Raw genomic sequence first — 12,218 nt, forward strand, 5'->3', positions numbered from 1 at the left:
GGGACAACAGTGGCATCAGGGAGCCCAGATGGGGTGCTCGCAGCCGGGCCACTGTCTGTGCACGGGCACACGTGGGGGGGCCTTCCCTCTGCCTGCCTGGCGTGAATCCTCAGTGCCCACTGCCTCTCTGCCTCTCTCACCATCACGGCATCTGGGCAGTAGAAGGTGCTGTATTCCCCCCTCAACAACATTTTCTATTAGACGTGTAATCCGTAAGTAGGCTTCCTCTGTAGAACACTCGCAGGGAGACTGCTAGAACCTCGGCTGGCTCCTGGCAGAGGACCGATTGTGTGTCTGTTTTTGCCAAAACAGTATCCTCTACCGTTCTGCAAATCACCTTTCTAACTCAGCCTCATGTCTTTTTTTTTTTTTTTTAAGATTTTATTTATTCATTTGAGACAGAGAGAGAGAGTGAGCGAGCATGAGCAGGAGGTGGGGCAGAGGGAGAGGGAGAAGCAGGCTTCCCTCTGAGTGGAGAGCCTGACGTGGGGCTTGATCCTGGGACCCGGAGATCATGACCTGAGCTGAAGGCAGATGCCCAACCAACTGAGCCACTCAGGCGCTCCTCAACATTACGTCTTAAAGATTTTTCTCAGTCAAGAAATACATGTCTAATCCAACTCAGTTTAACTGCTACTTCGCCATTCAGGGAAGCCTTCTAGATTTTATTTAGCTGTTTATTTAAAAACCCAGGCACATGTGACTTATTTCCCTGTTATTGGCTTTATAAACTTGCATTAAACTGTGTCCTCGTTTGTGCCCCTGGCCAAGGGCTCCCCTGGAGTAGATGATGAATGTGGTAAGATATCGTTCTCGAGAACAGCCAATGCTCTTCCCATCTGTCTCCCCATCGAAGCGAGGAGCCACCTGGGTGCCCCTGGCGGGGGCGGCGTACACTGCCTTGACCGGGCGCAGATGGGAAGACCGCCTGGATGGAGAAAAGGAGGGGAGAACGCACCGGGAACATCACACAGCTGAGCGTGGGGCTTCCCCCAAAGACATCTGCCCCCAGGAGCAACATGCGAGCAGGAAAAACAGACTTGAACCAAGGTGCGCCAAGCGCCTCCCGCTATGAGATAGGAGCGTTTCTGGTAGGCTGCCTTCATCAGGTGATTTTAACTGATGATTCTTCTATTTCTAGTGAGCTGAACATTGTTTAGTCATCAACAAGGTGGAGGGTTGGTTTTGGTTTTGGTTTTATTTCTTTGTTTTTTTGACTGTTTTGTTTTTAAAGATTTTAATTGTTTGAGAAGGGGGGGAGGAGCAGAGGCAGAGGGAGAAGCAGGCTACCCACGGAGCAGGGAGCCTGATGCGGGGATGGGGCCCGGGACCCTGAGTGACAGCCTGAGCTGAAAGCAAACGCTTCGCCGACCAAGCCCCCCAGGAGTGCCAAGAAGGCATAGATCTTTGCCCCTTAGTTCTGTTCACGTCTGGTTTGGGTCTCTATAGGTTTTCTGTCTCTTGAAACAGTTTTGGGGTAGAAGCCTTGAAAATGTAATGTGATTTAAAGAAAATGAAGGAATGTGATGTTCTTACACGCCTGAGCCTGTAGTACACCGGGACCGGAGTGGGGCGCCCACAGAGCACTGTTCAGCGTGGGCCAAGGACAACCCCTCAGCGGGGCCACGTAATTCTGGGGCGATGAGCGTGGCTCATGGAAACGCGTGTCACGTCCAAGCCGTGGCTCGGAGCACCAGCGCATCCTGGTAAAAATACAGCTTAGAAAACGCAAAAGAACGCTTGAAAGGACTTGTCCCTCTAAACGGTGGTGAGAAGGAGGCAGAGCGAGGAGTTTGGTGACGAGATGAACCCGTGCGAGATTTCCAGGAGAAAGTGGCGGGATGGACGGGCAGGCTGAACTCGACACAGATCCCCCATTTCTAACGGTAAGGTCACACGGGTGCCAGGACGCGACGTGAAGAAGCGTTGTGGGGAGGCTGAAGTCCGATTTCCTGGCAGACGCCATCTGATTTTAAATAACATAGAGAAATGTACGTTTCTAGTCCCCCGAGTTTACGGAACAAGTTCGTACTTCTGCGTGAGCTTCAGGAAAGGTCTGTGGGCTGGAGGGCTGGTGACAGTGAGACCAGGGTCAGGATCTGTCCGCGACCAGCTGCCATGTCCCTTCTCCTCTCCCTTCCTTTCTTTGTTTTTTGGTTCGTTCCTCCTTTCCCTTTTTTAAGATTTTATTTACTTATCTGAGAGAAGAAAAGAGCATGTGTGCGAGTCGGGGGGAGGAAGAGGGAGAGAATCCCACACTGACTTTGTGCTGAGTGCAGAGCCGGATGTGGGACCCGATCCCTCGACCTCGAGACCATGACCAGAGCTGAAATCCAGTCGAGTGCTGAACTGACCAAGCCCCACCCCGCGCCCCGTTCCTTGCCTTTTATAGCAGCTTTATTGAGACGCAATTCACATGCCATGGAATTCACCGTATTCACGCTTTGAATGTATCCAATTCTGTGGTTTTTAGCATACTTAGAGGGGTGCCTTTGTGATCACAGTCAACTCTAGAACATTTCGTTTCCCCCAAAGGAACGCATACCCATTAGCACTCCCTCCCCACTGTCTCTAACACCCTGAGCCCCGAGCAAGCCCTAGTCTCCGGATTTGCTTCTCGTGGACATTTCACCCAAAACAAATCATGTCACATATGGCCTTTATTTAAAAATTGTTTTTAAAGATTTATTTATTTATTTTTGAGGAAGAGAGTGCGCAAGGAGGAGAGCGAGGGCAAGTGGGGCAGAGGCAGTGGGAGAAGCAGGATCCCTGTGGAGCAGGGAGCCTGATGTGGGGCTCGATCCCAGGACCTAGGGATCATGACCTGAACCGAAGGCAGACGCTTCTCGGACTGAGCCACCCAGGCGCCCATTAAATAAATTTAAAAAAAAAAAATTTTAAATGGGCGTCTGAGTGGCTCAGTCAGTTGAGCATCTGACTCTTGGCTTTAGCTCAGGTCGTGATCTCAGGGTCCTGGGATCGAGCCCCACATGGGGCTCTGTCCTTTGCATGGAGTCTCCTTCTTCCTCTCCCTGGGCCTCTCCCCCTATTTGCAAGCTCACTATCTCTCAAATAAATAAATAAAATCTTTAAAAAAAATTTATTTATGGAACACCTACACCCAACATGGGGCTCGAACTCCCAACCCCAAGATCAGGAGGCACATGCCCCTCCCACTGAGCCCACCAGGTGCCCCTCATACATGGCCTTCCGTAACTGGCTTGTCACCGAGCATCCCGGTTCCAGGTCTGGCTGCCTCGTAGCAGGTGTCCGTCCTTCATTCCGTTACGCGGCTGGGTGGCACTCCTCTATCGTATGGATAGACCACGTTTTGCAAATCCACTCCTCCCCTGACCCACACTGGAGTTGTGAGTCGCTGTGGCGGGGCCCTGTGCTGACTTGATGTTCCGGCCCATCAGTACCTTCCCGACGGTCTTCCCACTGGTCTTTAGTCTGTTTCTACCGAGTGCGTTCCCCGATGCTTCGGGAGTTCCGTCCCCCAGCTTCTTTAGGGCTGCCTGTCCTGTGTGTCCTGGGCTCCTCCTCCTGCTTGTGCCTGCTTGTCCTCGGTCACGTAATTCTTCTCGTTTTCCTGCTGTGCCCCATACTGGCTTATCGGCCCCTGGAGACTACGGCGTGTGTCCTTGATTTAGTGCTGGGAGCTCGTTCCTGGAACTAGGCCCCGTAACTCCATTTACGCCCGTGGCCGGCAGGCATCACTGTCATGTCCCGTCACAGCGTATGTATTTCGAACCTCAGAAGATGTTATTATTACTATAGCTTCGTTTAATCGAGACTCATACATTTCCCTTTATTTATTTATTTATTTTTAATCACTTTTCAATCTTCCTGTGTCTTCAGGGATAATTTTCCTCTCTGCCTAAAGATGGCTGTCTGTGGGGTTTTTACAACTTTTTTTAAAAAAAGATTTTATTTATTTATTTGACAGAGATTTCAAATCACAAGCAGGCAGAGAGGCAGGCAGAGAGAGAGGAAGGGAAGCAGGCTCCCTGCTGAGCAGATAGCCCGATGCGGGGCTTGATCCCAGGACCCTGGGATCATGACCTGAGCTGAAGGCAGAGGCTTTAACCCACTGAGCCACCCAGGCGCCCCTCTGTCTGTGATTTTTTTTTTTCCACATACATGCTGGTGATCTATCCTGTCAGTGTTTGTTTATGTGAAAATACCTTCTTCAGACCTTCCTTTTACAGCATGGCTTTACGGAGTATGTTCTCATAGGCCGGTTGTTAACGCTCCTGTCATTTCTGAGGTGTTGTCCTGTTGTCTTCTGGCCACTGCCATTTCTGTTAAGACATCACCTGCCAACCTGATTCCTGCTTGTCTGGACCCTTCCAGATTTTCTTCCTGTGGGGGCACTTGGGGGGCTCAGTCAGTTAGATGTCTACCTTCGGCTCAGGTCATGATCTCCGGGTGCTGGGATCGATGTCCGTGTCGGGCTCCCAGCTCAGTGGGAAGCCTGCTTTCCCCTCTGCCTGCTGCTCCCCCTGCTCATGCTTTCTCTCTCTCTCTCAAATGCTTAAAAAAACAAAAAAAAATTTCTTCCTGTGTTTATTTTTCAGCAGTTTTATTATAACGTTCCTAAGGATTTATTTCTTTTAATTTCTCCTGCTTAGGGCTGATAGGCATTTATTCATTTGTAATTCTATGACTTTCGTAAGTTTTAGAAAATCATAGACACTCATTTTTCGAATTCCGCCTCGCCTCTTCTTTGTGCCCTTTCCTTGCGGGACCTCAGTTACGGTTAGACCTTTTCCCGGGATCCTCTGTATCAGCTTGTCATATGCTGCTGCGTAACACGTTTCACCAAAACGTAGCTGTGGTTTGTTCATTATTTAGTGGTTTCCGTGGGTCAGCTCGTGGGTCTGGGGACGGCTTGGCTGGGTGGCCCTTGGCCTCCCTGCTGGGCCCATGTCCCTGAGAGCCTGGAGGACCGGCTGCTGAGCTCGCTCACGTAGCAGTGGGCAAGTCTCAGGACTATGGCGCAGCTGCTCTCCGCGTGGGCCCCCCCACAGGCTGGGTGAGGGCCTCGGGAGGTGGCAGTCAGCTTCCCCCACTGCGAGGGATGTGTGGGGGAGGGCGTACCCCCCGGAGAAGCTGCAGCGCCTTCTGGAACCCGGTCTCGGATGTGACACACCCTCTGTCCTGCAAATTTGCTGCCACCCGGACCAGCCCTGGTCCAGCATAGGAGGGGCCGCTCGGGGGTGCTGGTGTCAGGACGGGACCCCTTGGGGCCGTCTCGAAGGTCTACCCAAAGTTCCTACCTTCTCTGGGATAGCTTCTGCCCTTTTGACTCTGCAGGCTTCACTCTAAGTTATTTTTTTTGAAGGGGGCTTTGTCTTTTATGCACATCTATCTGGTTAATTTTATTGTGTACCAAGCGCTATTGTTTGTGGAAATTATCTGAAGCCAAGGATGGTATCGTCTCCCCCCAGAGGCTGACATTGGCTCCCACCAGGTGTCTGGGAGCATCGGCGGCTTAGGGTCCCGTCAGCGCCATTCCAGGGACTGACACGTGTCTCGGCTGTTTGGGGTCCTTGGAGGAGCTCGTCTGCGTGTGGTTCCTCCCTGCACCCAGGGCGCAGCCCTTTGGGGTCCACTCTCCGGGAAGGGGTGTGCTCCCCCGAACTCGCTGCCAGTCACTTCGGCCTCAGGAGCAGTCCTGGCTCCCGGCCTCCCTGGCCGGACGTGGCCGCCTCCCTGGGCCTCTCCCCATCCTACCTGCTGCCTCCTAAGTCTTCACTGTCTTCTCCGAAGCCGCTCTGGAGGTGTTTTTCACATTTGATCCTGTCGTGACCATTCTTGCCAGGAAGGGGGTCAGAGCTGCGCAATTTTCCCTGACCAGAAGCCACCCCCGGGACGCGTAGGGTCGTAAAAGAGCTGAAATGGATCTGAGCGCCTCGCGGCCGTGCGGGGCTGGCATTGGCTTGGGCAGTTCGCCCTGGCTGTGGGCGCCCAGCCCGACGGAGCTGAAGGGGCCTGCGCGGGCTCTTGTGCTGTCTCTCTGAACGTGATCTCGGTCGTGGACGTTGCAGCTGGCGTCGTCAACTTTCGGCAGCTCGACGGCTGGTGCTGTGAGGGGTGATTCCTCCCTTATGCCGCGGTGGCTTGGAGTTGGAGCTCTGCGGCTGCCTGACGGGGCCTGGCTGGAGCTCTAGGGGTGCCCCCGCCCCTCACCAGGAGCTCCCCTGGAAACTGCCTTCTAGATCCCAGAGAGGGCCAGCCGGTCGTGTCCACCCCGAGGCTTCCTGCCTCCAGGGGCTCGTGGCTCCGGCCCTCCTGCCTTACAGCCCGTCCCCCCCCCCCAGGCGCTGCAGGACTCAGGCCCTAACTCCTGCTTCGGGCACTTTGGGGGCGAACCTCCCGGCCAGTGTGTCTCCATGAGTCCCCTCCGGCATGCCTGGAGCCCCCTGGTGGCTGCTTTCTTCCGAAAGGCCCACGGAGGAGTAGTCTTTGCTTTTTGAGGCGCATCTGTGACTCCTTCGTCATTTCTCGCAGAACCAGTGGGTTTTCCACACGCAGCTTTTCCAAGTACGTCTCCACCGTCTTTGCCTCCTGTTCCACGTCTTGGTCTACGGGCATGGACGCTGCCTTGGGCGTGGTCACCTGCTTTCCGTGAGTCCCTGCTGGTGCCAGGGCAGGGGGAGAAGGCAGAGGGAGCGCGGGCCTGGCACACACCACCACCCCTTTGTCTGGGGCGACCGGGGTCTGCCAGACCCAGAAACGTCACGTGAGGTTGGCTTTCGAGGAGAATTAAAAGACTTGAAGCCTGGGGACATCGGGGCAAAACCAGTGAATCTTCTCCAGAATTTCCTTGGGGGGCTTTTGCCTCTGGACCGTATTCAGACCGAGAACTGACAGACAGACCCTTCTCCTTCCGGGCTCCTGGCTGACCCGGTGCAGGCCGGGGGGAAGAGGTGTTCGGAAAAGGTGACTGGTCGTAGAAAATCCAGGGTCTTGTCCTACTCAGCAGACCAGGGTCTCAGGGGCCAAGCCAGTCCCCTAGGTCCCTATCCCTCCAGGTCCCCGGGGAGGCACGGGCTGTCACCCCTCTGTCCTGGGGTGGATGAGACGGTCTCCAGGCTGCCTCCGATGCTGACAGTCACGGCCACTCCCAGCCACGGACTGTGGAGCCAGCCCGTGGACCCAGGCTTCCCAAGTTACACACCGACCCACTCACCGGTAGTCGCTTCCTGTTGAAGTCAGGAAACCTGGCTTTCAGCCCCCACAAGACGTTGGTTTCAACGAGGAAGAGCAGGACGAGGTACACTAAGCCCACGATGGCCAGGGCCGTCAGGTACTTCCCCATCCCAAGAGGCTCCCAGGCAAAGACGCTCTCCTGGACCGTGTATCCCTCTGCTAACGGGGAAGAAGCTCGGGTTACCGAACTCGGGCTGGCGTCCCAGCCTTTCCTCCTGTAGCAAATGCCACTGAAACCGCACAGGAACGTCATCGGCGCCGTTACCACGTCCCGGCAGGTGGCAAACACGAGCAGAATTCTGTTTCTCTTGCTACAGCCCACGTTCTGTGCAAATAATGCGGGGAAGTCAGAGACCTCGCCCGGTCCTGTGGCAGTGGCTCGAAATGCAAGGCTTCTGTATGTTGGGTTCTTTGATCAGTTGTCAGTCACCTGCCGCTTTGGCTGACCTGTCCCATCGAAACACCCGGAAGCCTCCAGTCCCCTCTCTGTAATCGCATCTGCCTTCACCTTTTCCCTTTAGATATGTGTATTTTAGAATTATACCATAAATACACCCTCATCGGAAAAAAGGGACATGCGTGAGGGCCAACAGAAAGGTACCCCTCCCCTGCCCCAAACTATTGTTAGGATTTGGGTGTAACCCTTCTCTCCTTTCCAGACACGAGCTTTTAAGATATGAACAGAATGATGCTCTGCATTTTTTCCTCCAGCACACCGGTCTCATTTAATAATCTATGATGGATGGGGACTGTCCAGGACCTACAGATCAGAATAATGAAGGTCCCTGGGAAAGATAAAGACACAGACAGTTCCAGAAGCTAGTATTCTTGTCAGGTGGGTTTGTAACTCCACTTGCGGTTTTCTCCACCGCTAAAGAAACTAATGCACAAAACCAATTATTGGTCTCCGTTTCCGGATGCACAAAACACGATAACTGAAGGGGAGTGGGGATATGACCATATGGGAGCAGTTTCTGTGTTACTGGAGTCAGGCTGATATAAATTCAATCGGAATGTGATAACGTTACGGTGTTAATGTAATCCCCATGGTAACCACAAAGATAGTAACTCCAGAGTGGCCAGAAAAGGAAATAAGACAGGAATTAGGAGGTTTTCTGTGAGGTCCCTGGAGCCGTGGAAGCCACAGACTCCAAGGGAAATGGTGGGTGCCAGGGGATGCGGGGTGGGGGTTTTGGTGTCTCCAAAATTTTTTTCATCTTGCAAAACCGAAATTGTCCTCGTGAGACGCCAACCCTGATTGTCCTTAACGTCACTGACTGGTACCCTGAAAAATGGTTAAAATGGTAAACTTCATATACATTTTACCACAATTTAAAAGATGAGTACTTTAGGGGTGCCTGGGTGGCTCCCTCGGTTGGGTATCCGACTTCTGGTTTCAGCTCAGGTCGTGATCTTGCGGTTGTGGGATCAAGCCCCGTGTTGGGCTCTGTGCTCAGCATGGAGTCGTCTTGTGATTCTCTCCCTCTGCCCCTCCCCCTGCTCGCTCTCTTTCTTTGAAAAAAAAAAAAAAGTGCTTAAAAGGTGTTGGAGAGAACGTGGACAAATTGGAACCCTTGTCTGCTGCAGGCAGAACATGAAACGGTGCGCCTGCTGTGGAAGACAGTCTGGTCGGTCCCTCGAAAAGCTAAGCACGGATTCATTCCGAAGTAAGGTGTGTAGTCGAGACACCTGAAAACACGTTCCCACGCGAGTCTCACGGCAGCATCATTCCTAATCGCCAACAGCTGGAAACAACCCGCGTGTCCCTCACCCCGTGAACAGATAAACTGTGGTCCATCCACACAACGGACTATGATTCCGCCATGAAACGGGAACAAGACTCCAACACAGGATCCTACAGGGGTGAGCCTCGAAACCAGAGCAGGCAGACACGAAGGCCCAGAACAGGCAAGAGCACAGACCAGGTGAGCAGGCTTCGTGGTCGCCAGGGGCTGGGGGAGGGGCCATGGGGGAAAGACTGGATGGATCGTGCTTCTTGTTGGGGGCCATGGAAACATGGTGAAACGATGGTGGCCCTGTTCGTATGACCTTGTGAACATACCCAAGCCCACCGAGCTGCGTCCTGCCAAAGGGAGAACTTCCGTGTGCAATACTCACAAACTTGATTACACTCCCGCTGCTCCAGGTTCCTGGCTTTGCATAGCTTCTGGGTTCCGTAGTTGTAGTAGAAGTTGAAGAGGGCCATTCCCAGGCGGTGCCCTGGCAGCAATAGGAACGTGCGGTCCAAGGAGTCCGACGATGTCACGTAGCCCAGCTCTGCGAAGGGGACAGACATGACTAGCTCACTTTCAGGCAGGAAAGGGCACAGCCCCTGACACACGTCACTCTCCTGGTCCCCGGACCAGAGACTTCATTCAGCCTCTGTGCCATACACAGTTTCCTTTGGGCCGTGATTCCCGAGCCTGTCATTTTACTTCTGTTCCGATCGCTTGTGCAGACGAATCCCAAAGAGCTGTGTTGGGGGAAACCAGCAAGAGCATGGCTGCCACATGGGATGTCTGCGGAAGGGGTGAGTCGAGGCGGGAGGGAGATGTGGTGTCCCAGGGGGCGGGGGCCAGGCAGCAGGGTCTGGAGGGCCAGCTGTGGGGCCGACCGAGTGCCCTCCCTGGACGGGAGCTAAGAAGGACACAGTCCCCGCCTAAACTGTCTGTGGAGACAAAGCCGTCATTTGCAAACGCTCTGCCTCACCATGGACCTGGAAAGGCCACGAGAATCGGCCAAAGTCCTATGAGACACAAAAGCAAGGCAGTAAACCGGCTCGTTATGAACCATATGTGCAGAAACTGGGGCCTCTTCGAGGTTAAGAGAAGCCCATTTTCAGACTCGTGTCACATTGCAAAGTGAGGAAATGCCAAACAAGGTTGTTGGGCAAGAAATTGAGGACATGTATATTTAAAATATTTTAGACGTTTATTTACAACCAATAGACACAAGGGTTCTGCAGAAGAAACGTTCTGCTCATCAGCCGCCCATTCGAGGATAAATTCGCACTTACAGATCCCAAGGGGAGAAGCTGAACCAGGGACACGAAGGGAACTCTACCCTCCAGACCTGGGATTAGAGCAGTACGGCTTCCGGGTGCCGACCTGTGAAATTCTTGCCAGCGGAGCGACTGCTCATGGGGTTGACCTTGGGACACGAGGTCTCCCAACCAACATGTTCCGGGCCAGGACTCCAAGGCAGCGGCAGAGACAGCGCCCGCCCAGCCCAGGGGCGTGAGCTGTGGCGCTCCACATGCTCGTGAGATCCCAGCCCCGAGGCTCGGGGGGCCATGGCTCTGTGACCAGGCCTTGAGCGGCACCTGAGAACATAACGCAGCAGGACGCTAGGAAGGCAGCAGACAGGACCAGGAGGGAAGCCAGAGGCTCATGCCCTCCTCGTCTGCTCCACTTAGAATTCTGAATTTGGGAGTCTTGCCTGGAGCCCGAGGCGGGGGGGCCAGGGGTCGGGGTAGCTGGCAGGACCCCAGCCTTGCCCCTCCTGCATGGGCTCAGAGACAGGCTTAACTGCTAAACAACGTTCCTGAGCCCAGTCGGAACCAACAGTCCACCTGGCGGTGTCTCTGGGCCCTAGGCGGGAAGCGGTTAGACTCTGAGAGGGGACCCCCGCTTCTCCCCAGCTCACCCTCACCAGAATCAGAGAAGATGTCCATGAGCGACCTTCTCGCTGAAGAAGCAGATCTCCACGGCTCCCGCTCACCCTCCTTCTTTCTCTCTGGCTCCTACCCCAAAGCCACTCAAAGGCCGGGGCAAGAGTCTCACCCTCCTCTGGGAGGTGGCTGTTCTCCGCTGGCCCCGCGGTCAGACCCGCTCCCTCCGGGTCCTGGGCCTTCTTTGTCTCTGTTCCTTCACTTTGCCGGGCCCCGTCTCTCCATTCACTTTCGGAGAGGGTGACATGGTGGATCGCGTTTCCCTTGGCGTGGCTCGACTTGCCTTCATCCTGCCCTTCCACTCGGCTGACCGGTGACCGGTGTCCTCTGGGAAGCATCTGGGTTGGTCTGGACCCCTCTCCCCCCCGTCTTCGGACATCTGACAGATCTCTCCCGACTTGAGCTTGGTTAGCGACTCTGGGAGATATTGGTGATTTCCTCAAGTCCACTGTCCGTTTGTGGCACTTCTCAGGGGACTGCAGCTCCTGGACCCTCCCTCCGTGCCTGCCCCCCACCCCCCGCCTTCCCTGCTTCCTCCTGTCTTTGGCTCTGCCTTGCGGGGGATCGGGAGGTCGACAGGCGTCATCGACCACCCCTTCTGCTAAGTGTTTGTGTCGGCAGCCAGCGCTATCTTGCACTCAAGATGTTTGCTTTTCTTTCCCCCCATGGAACTCTACAGTTTGATAGATGCCATGTTTTCCGAAGTGGTGGCTCTGTGTCCTGCATTTCCCCGTGTTGCATTTTTGGCAGCGGCTTTGCTCTCTGCCTCTGCGTATCTGCCGTCCTCAAGTGCTAGAGACCTCTGCCTGTCTAGCCACAGAAACAGAAGAGGCCCCGAGAGGCGATCGCTGGCTTCGGGCACAGGGGCGGGCGGCATTTCAGGCAGGGGACTCGGCAGAATGTGTAGGTCTTGTGTGCCAGCAAGTTCCGTCCACCCAGAGGAGGGCTGTCTGCCTTCCGGAGCCTGCCTGTGTGTGTGTGTCGCGCTTCCCGGCGGAGACGAGATGCGGGGACAGGAACAGGCCCAGACCGCCCGCAGCCCCTCCCCCCGCTTCTGGCTCGCAAGCCTCCCCAGGGTTCTGCGCTGCTCAGTAGGTCCTTGCTCAGCCATTGCCTCCCAAGCACCCTTCGGATGCTTCTTTATCATGAATTCACACACCTTTATTTCCTTTTCTATTCCTGTAGTAGCGTCTCGGAAAAAGGAGAGCTCAGATGTGGCTTTACGTCCCTGACACTGTGCTGCCATGGCGACAGCCTCCTAATGAGGCCCCTGGGGCGCGTGTACAGAGGCCAGAGTGTCCTAATGGTGTCCTTCCTCAGGAGGTGGGGG

Source organism: Meles meles, chromosome 21 (assembly GCF_922984935.1).
Source record: "Meles meles chromosome 21, mMelMel3.1 paternal haplotype, whole genome shotgun sequence".
NCBI lineage: Eukaryota > Metazoa > Chordata > Mammalia > Carnivora > Mustelidae > Meles > Meles meles.